This window comes from Lonchura striata, chromosome 1, assembly GCF_046129695.1.
Source record: "Lonchura striata isolate bLonStr1 chromosome 1, bLonStr1.mat, whole genome shotgun sequence".
Classification (NCBI taxonomy): Eukaryota; Metazoa; Chordata; class Aves; order Passeriformes; family Estrildidae; genus Lonchura; species Lonchura striata.
The window spans coordinates 35,029,303-35,037,286 of NC_134603.1; the positions used below are offsets into that span (position 1 = coordinate 35,029,303).

Sequence of the window (7,984 nt, forward strand, 5' to 3'; positions counted from 1 at the left end):
ATCAGCATGTGTAGCGATTTATGGAAGGTGTTTTTGGTATTACAAAGTCAATTCAAACACCTTACACTGTCTGCAGAAGTTAATTGAAATCATGTTGCTTTGCTTGATGTAGAGGCTTTGATAAATGTTGGCTTCTACTGGTTTGTGTAGTTCTGAGTATTTACTACTCAGAAATGGATAAAGAAAAGTAGGTGTTTAGATTCACAGCAGACTTGATGGCCAAGCTAACATTGCAGAAACCCTGTTGCTGCAGGTGCTTTGAAATTGATTATTCGGATTTGAATTACTTAAATTGCTGTGTACTGGGTTATTCTGAACATCTGTTAACACAAAGGAATTAGGCTGCAGTGTAAGCATGACCTCTCTTGCAGTAACTTGCAGGCACTTTAAGAAGTTTCAGAAAGACTATTATTCTTTGTTCTGTTACTGAAAAACATTGATTATGAGATAGCTGCATAGACTTGTATTTTGGACTTTATCCACCTCTATTTTTAAAAGACTGCCTAATTTTGTTTTCCACTGGAAATAATATTTCTAGTGGCTTGTCTTGCTGGTAGCAAATCTAATTTCACTTCTAAAGTGATCCTGTAGGTCTGGACTGGGTCTGTGCTGTTTGGAAACTCGTATTCAATAAGTGAAAAATTAAAAGAAAGATGGCAGATGGAAGGAAGTTACCGGAAATTATAAGAAGGTTTAAATGGTGCTGTGGTTCATATTAGCCAACAGTCTGTGGAGTCTGGCTGGATGAAATGCAGTCACTTCTTACAAATCCACAAGGCATGCTTCAAGCAACTTCTTTCAGAATAAGAAAACTTGATTTTATAGGCTACTTTGTCAAGTCAGTGTATAAGATTTTCTTTAAAATGAAGTTTCTTTTAGATTGTTGTGTAAATGTAGAGCAATACTTAGCAGATGCTACCTCCTGATCTTAAATTCTCCTTTCCCACATGCATTTGTGCCGCCTCTGTGAATCATCAAGAGGTCTTCTGACACTGAGCTGCCTCTCCTGCTTGTGTTTCATCTGTCTCTTGAATTTTATTCTATATCCTTTTTACTATGGATATTTTTGCAATTTTATTGTCTTCTATTTATACTGTGCTTCTTAGAGACAGTGAGAGGCAACAAATGATCGAATTTCACACAAAGTAAACTGATGTGTAAGAAAACGTTATTACAAGCACAGAAACCTTATATGGCACAGAAAGGAACAAAGGGAGATTCCTGGGAGACACTTACCAGCATATTCAGAAAGGAAGAAGATGCATAAGGATTTATCAGTGTTTGTAAAAATTCACCTTGTAGTTTGGTCATGTTTTATGTTATTCCATCTCCATGGTGGAACTGTAGAAGCTGCAGTGACTCACTCCAAATCTGGGGATTTCCCTGAGATCCAACTTTCTTTTCTCCCAGGAGCAGAAGCTGCCAAATATATTCATTTCAGCCCCATGGAAGAGAAGGGATGAGACCTTACCACACATTGCCCCATGATAAGGTAGGTTTTGTGGCAGTGAGAAAAAAGCCAAAACACACAGAAAAGGCAAGAGCCTAACTCAAACCCATGGGGAATGAAATAACACTTATTTCTAACTATTTGTATGCTCAAATCTGCCCAAGCATTGCTCAGTGCATAATAAATCCTACATCTGATTGCTGCACATACAAGAACACTACTTCTTTCTCCACTGTGTCTTTCTTAGAATAAGGCCCTTCCTGGCTTCCTAAGATAGATGCTGGAAATAGCAATTATTTTTGCAGGCAGCAAAGAGGAATGCAGAAAATAAAGGTCAAAAGTACCTGCTTCTTTTTGCTTTCAAAATAAGAAAAGTCAAGGCATTGTACAATGGAAAAAAATAAATGCCACTATTTATTTCTTTGTTCCCTCTGTTTTTCCTAACTGTAACCACTTCTTTATGCTGCCACATTCATCAACATATTGTTTTTGTTTATTTTGTTCCCTGTATTTGAGGTCAGCTGAGCTAGCCCATTCCCTCCTTAGTCTGGTAAATTTGGACTCTCAGGTCTCTATTAAATCAGCAGCCCACAAATTCCCAGTTACCTATTGCCATTGTGAAAATAATCTTTTATTATTTAACATTTTGTTCCTTTCCAACCCTAACCCTGAGGTTCTACATTCTACATCTCATAAACTCACATCTTTTCAGAAACTCAGAAAATACATTTATGGTAACTGAAGACCTTTCATGTACACCTGTTCTGCCTGGAGAAGTGGAGCCAGGATGGAGGTATGCAGTCTTTTGTATCTGTAAGAACCCTCTGATTTTTCTACTTTCCTCTTGCTGGAATTCTGCAGGGCATGGGAGCAACACTTGCCTTGGATAAAGAGGCAAACCACTGTTATGCAAGCAGCAGGCGCCAGCACCTCTGGAAGTGCTGTTGTGATCCTGGCAGATTTGTCTGTGTGGTTCCTATTTTTGTAATTAGTGTTGGGAGTCTTGTTGCTAGTTTGGAAAGATGGCAATCAAAACACTGTTCTTTTTATAAAGTAGTTTTGATTTTTGGGTAGAAAGTCAAGCAAGTGCTTTTCTTCTATCACCAGGATACTCTTGAATTTAGGCTGAATCTAGGCTTGCCTGAATCTAGATCAGGCAGTTGCCAGGACATTACTGCTGCCTGCCTGTCAGTTGGCTCAGTCTGGCTCTGATAGCTTTAATACCTTTCTTTAAGAGTAATTGTTTACTCCTGGAGTTGATAAAAATCTAAGAATTTACTTCTTTTGCATTTCTAGTGATGACTCCCTAGGATGTAATTCTAAAACCATGGGGTAATGCTGGTACCTGATTAACAGGCGATTTGCATATGTCCCCTTTGGTCTCCAAAGTTGTAAATATGTTGGTAAAATACTTGTTTTAAAACATTTCATACTTGACCAGAACTGGTAAAATATTTTGCTATAATTTCCAAAATAAGTGGCATTTGTGAAATTAGAAAGGTTGTTAACTGAGATTAATATAATCTAACCTTGCAGTGGTATCATTACTAATTATTGTGAGAGTTGATAGCAAGAAGACAGGTAATGTCTGAGTGTAAACTTAGGAAAGTTTTTCCCTTTTACATTGATTCAAAGCTGTTCTACTTTTAGCCCCAAAAAGTAATATTTGCCTGTACAGTGCCTTATTTAAATGAATGCTCATGCCATTGAAACTATAGGGTATGTGGTTGCCAAAGGAAATTTGTCTCTTTGAAGGAATGCTGTCAATCAGTCTAGCTGCCACTACTTTGCACAGCAGATGAGGTGAGGATTAGAGCTTGGTTTGAAAGTGACAGCGTCCCTCTGAGCTGTGCAATGACACCTTTTCCTGGCACTCTGTGCAAGAGGATCCTAGAGTTGGTCTCTGGCAAGGCTATATTCCTTGAGCAGCATGCTTTACTGGTCTTCTGAGCCTGGGAACTGTGGTTGTTTTTCTCAGTCCAAGGCTTGATTTCAAGGCCACTTCAGAATTCTTTCAATAGTTGTACAGCCTCCTTGATAAGCTGATATAGGCTGCGTTGGAAACATGCAAGATGTTTTGAGTGCATTATTGTCAGGAAGGTTAATGCACCAGAACAAATTCTGAGCCCATTCAGATACACTAGATTATTTTGGTATTTTTGTGATATGGTAGCCTTTAAGCTTTTTGTTTCTACTCTTCCTTACTCTAGCATGAATACTGTCAATTGGCTGCCTGAATTCACAATGAGCTTCCAAAGCATAGGAGCAAAGAATTACAAACTTCTGCATGTGACTTCCAAGTTTTTCTATCATTTCCTTGTGACAGTAGGCAGTGGGATCATGACTGGTATTTTTTATTCACTAAAGGTTTTATCATAGAACTCTTACCAAACTGGAGCAGTAAAAAACAGTATACATATAGACTTAATATATGGCCTTATAGTGTGGTACCTTCATACCACTGCAGCTTGGTGACATTTTTTGAAGCATCAGTGTTTTATGGGAAGGAATCTGTTTCCTAACAGGAACAATCTGGTGTTAGTTAAGGCCATAATGAATGCCTAATAGAAGTTTTATCCCTGCAGATTAGCAGGAAACTAAACAAGAAGGAATAAATAATGGAACAAATGGTAGGACCATCACTGTGTCTTCCAGAGCACTTTGTCCTCTGAGTCATCTGGGTAAGAGCAAGAGTCCCCTGTCTTTGGAAATATGTTGTCCACTGCCATTAGTACTTGGGCAACCCTACAAAACCCAAGCAAGATCCAAATGCCAACAGCTGATTCAAGTGTTGTTTGGTTTTGATTTGTCAGGAGACCCAAATAACAGTTCTAAGGTAATGCTAAAGTGTCAAAAAATGCCACTGGAAGTATGTCACTGTGACTCAAGGTCTATGACCTATGATTTGCCTCTTCCAGACACCCTGAACTTGCAGCAATGTCTTTGCACCTGATCATGTTCTTTGGTTCTAGGCGGAACTGGGCTCTCCTTTGTCACAAGGGAGTCTCGGGAAGGGCAAACCAAGGCAGAAAGAAGTTCTTGCACAATGGGACTCAGATATTGCTAGCTGGTGAGTGTCCTGGGTCTGGGGGCTTGTGAGCCATGACAGCTCAGATGAGATGGGAGGGGATAGTCCATATCCTGCTACAGAGACATGGTCTGTTTGTGCCTTCTTTCTTATAGGCTCTATGAAGAGAGTAGTAAGCCTTTGGCTTGGTTTTGTGAAGTGCTAGAAGCTAGAAGAAGAGACAGAGAGAGGGGAATGCATCTCCATACTTTTTTTTTAGCATGTAGGAGCAAAAGAAATTCCAAACATTAGACCTTGTTACACAGGACAGTAACAGGATAAAATAAAAAAAAAGAAGTGAGGCGTGTATATGCTTACTGGTGTACTCCAAGGAGAATGTTTACTGGATGTCATAACAAACTACATCTTTAGGCTAAGGAATCTTTTAACAACAGGACCATCAGTACTTATTATTTTAGCAATTTGCTTCAGCTAATGCTTTCAGGATCTGTTTCCTGCAAATTAGGAACACATGTGTTACTATGGGAATATACAAAAAGGCACCTATTTAGACAATAATATTTTTATTTCAGGCTCCTTTCACTGTGAATTAAATATAAATGAATACTAAAAGATGCCATTTCATACTGTATAAGGCTGATGACACAAATCCTGTCTCAGGATGGTTTTTATTACTTTTTCATTACAGCTTTTGTAGTTCAAAGACTCCTGTCAGAGCTTTGATGTGGGGAAACCTGCTGCGTTGTCATCTCTGGATACTAAAAGTGCATCACAGGGAATGTAGGTTGGTGCTGAATACCTATTAGCAAAGACTACAAATAAAATCCTCAAGGATTTACTTTTCTTTGTAAAAGATGCAACGATACTAGTTCTCCCTTGTATCATGGGTTTGCGGAGCGGGTGAAGGTGGGTTTTTGGTGGTGTTTTGGTGGGTTTTTGGTGGTGTTTTGGTGGGTTTTTGGTGGTGTTTTGGTGGGTTTTTGGTGGTGTTTTGGTGGGTTTTTGGCGGTGTTTTGGTGGGTTTTTGCCCTCCCGTGCCGTGGGGGTTGTGCCGCCACCTGTAGTTCCCGCGTGCCCGCGCAGGGGGCGCTGCGAGCCCGGCGTTCCAGCGACTGGCACCGGGAACATCCACGGGGCTGCGGGGACGCACCGGGAACATCCCCGGGGCTGCGGGGACGCACCGGGAACATCCACGGGGCTGCGGGGACGCACCGGGAACATCCACGGGGCTGCGGGGACGCACCGGGAACATCCACGGGGCTGCGGGGACGCACCGGGAACAGCCCAGACGCTGCGGGGACGCACCGGGAACATCCACGGGGCTGTGGGGATGCATAGACTCCACACACGGCTTAGTTTATTCAGATAACTTCTGTGTATTCCATCCGGGAGGACAGCAGGCTGCCCATGAGCCAGCCGTGTGCCGTGGTGCCCAAGAAGGCCAGTGGTACCCTGGGGAGCATTAGGAAGAGCTCTGCCAGGAGGTGGAGGGAGGTGATGCTGTCCCTCTACACATCTGGAGTGCTGTGTGCAGTTCTGGGCTCTTCAGGACGAGAGAGACAAGGAGTTTCTGCAGCAGGTCCAGCGGAGGGCTGCAAAGATGTTTAAGGGAGTGGAGCACCTCTCTTTAAATACAATTTAAAGCATAACTGGAACAGCTCATGTAGTGACAGGACAAAGGAGAATGGATTCAAACTAAAAGATAATAGGTTTAGATTAGATATTAGGTAAAAAAAATGACCACCAATTACTGAGGGTGGTAAGGCACTGGAGAAGTTGTGGATGCCCCATCCCTGAAAGCATTCCAGGCCAAGTTAGATGGAGCTTTGAGCAACCTGGTCCAGTGGAAGGTGTCCCTGCCCATTGCATGGAGGCTGGAACTAGATGATCTTTAAGGTCCCTTCCAATCCTAATTGTTCTATAGTTCCAGCTAAAGTCTCGTGTAGGAAAATACCTGGAACACACAGAGGTTCTGCTGGAATATAGCTTTTACTTCACGATGGTGATAGCTTCAGGAGGTCATTGCACAGCCACCGAGGATGCGATGTGTTTCTACCAGAAAGGAAGCTGTAGCCAGGTGGGGTTCAGCTTCCTCCAGGCAACTAGTGACAGGATGACAGCGCTTAGTCTTAGGCTGTGCCAGGGGAAGTTTAGGTTAGACATTAGGAATTTCTTCACGGAAAGGGTGACTAAACGTTGAAATGGGCTGCCCTGAGACGTAGCCCGTGGAGGTTTTCAAGGAAGGACTGGATTTGGCACTCAGTGCCACAGTTAGTTGACGGTGGTGTTGTCATGCGTTGCACTCGATGATCTTGAGAGGTCTTTTCAAACCTGATTCTATTTGGGGATGGCCTCTTCCCAACAGACCCGTGCCGTGGCTGGAGCAGGAGCTCCGTAAGAGCGCTGGCTGGCTGATGGATGAGACCCCCGCTTCCCGCTCCTCCAGCACGCGAGCAAGGATAAAACATCGGTTTTTCGGCAAGGGAGGGAAGCGGGAAGCGCTGCCCTCGTCCGCCGGGACAGCTCGCCCCGGCGCGGGAGCGTGAGAAGCGGAGAGCGCCGCGCCCGCTGCGCTGACCGACCCGCCGGCGGCGGGGCCAGGGTGCGGGAGGCGCCGCTGGGCGGCAGGGCCGCTCGCAGTTCCGTGTGTCCGTCCGGAGAGCGTCTCCATGCTCCAGCTGCTCTCGGGGAGGGAATTCCAGCTACAACACGCGTCACCCGCGGCACCCGGAAAACAGGATTTATACCGAGGAGCGGGAGGGCCGGCCAGCTCCCTTCGATAGCTCAGCTGGTAGAGCGGAGGACTGTAGAGGCGCGGCCCGCGGGAATCCTTAGGTCGCTGGTTCGATTCCGGCTCGAAGGAGGCGCTCGGTTTTGCCGCGCGGGGGCGGCCCCGCCGTTACTTTCTCACTCTTTTGCCGTCGGGAGCCGCCGCCGTTGCCGCCGGCGCGGGGCGGCTCGCGGGCGCTCGCGGCGGGGCGTTGCGGGGCCGCCCCGCTCCCCCCGCCCCGGCCCCGTCACGCCGCCCGCCCGCCGGCGCGAGGCCCCGCCCCTCCCGCCCGGCGCGCGGAGCCGCGTGCGGTCGGCGGCGGCCAATGGGGCGTCAGTCCGCCTGCGCAGATTCAAACGGCGGCTCGCGGGGGGGAGGCTGCGCGCGAGATTCGGGCGGCACCAGCCGAGCGCGCCGCGAGCGCCGGCGGCTGAGCCCGAGCGGCGGCGGCCGGTGCGCGGCGGGGGCCGGGAGGGCACAGGGCAGGGCGGCGGAGCAGAGCGGCCCGGGCGCGGAGGGAAGGAGCGCGGCGGGCGCCGCCGGAGCCCGCGGCAGCTCTGACAGCATCGGAGAGCGAGGCGCAGTAGGGGCGAGAACGGGGCCGCTGCGCGCCCCGACCTTGCGGGCAGCGGCCGGGCCGAGCCATGCCTGACGCGCCGGGGCCGGGCCGGGGCTGAAGGCGGCCGCCGGGGCGCTGCGGGCACCGCGGGGAGCAGCGGGCCCTGGGAGGATCCCT

At 47.0% G+C, this 7,984-nt stretch overlaps 1 non-coding gene across 1 annotated transcript; it reads left to right on the forward strand.

Annotated features, from left to right (window-relative positions):
• The first annotated feature begins 7,251 nt into the window (after positions 1 to 7,251).
• TRNAY-GUA (transfer RNA tyrosine (anticodon GUA)) lies at positions 7,252 to 7,341 on the forward strand. The gene is given in 2 exon segments: positions 7,252 to 7,288; positions 7,306 to 7,341. It is a non-coding gene; the product is annotated as a tRNA-Tyr (tRNA).
• The last annotated feature ends 643 nt before the right edge of the window (positions 7,342 to 7,984 follow it).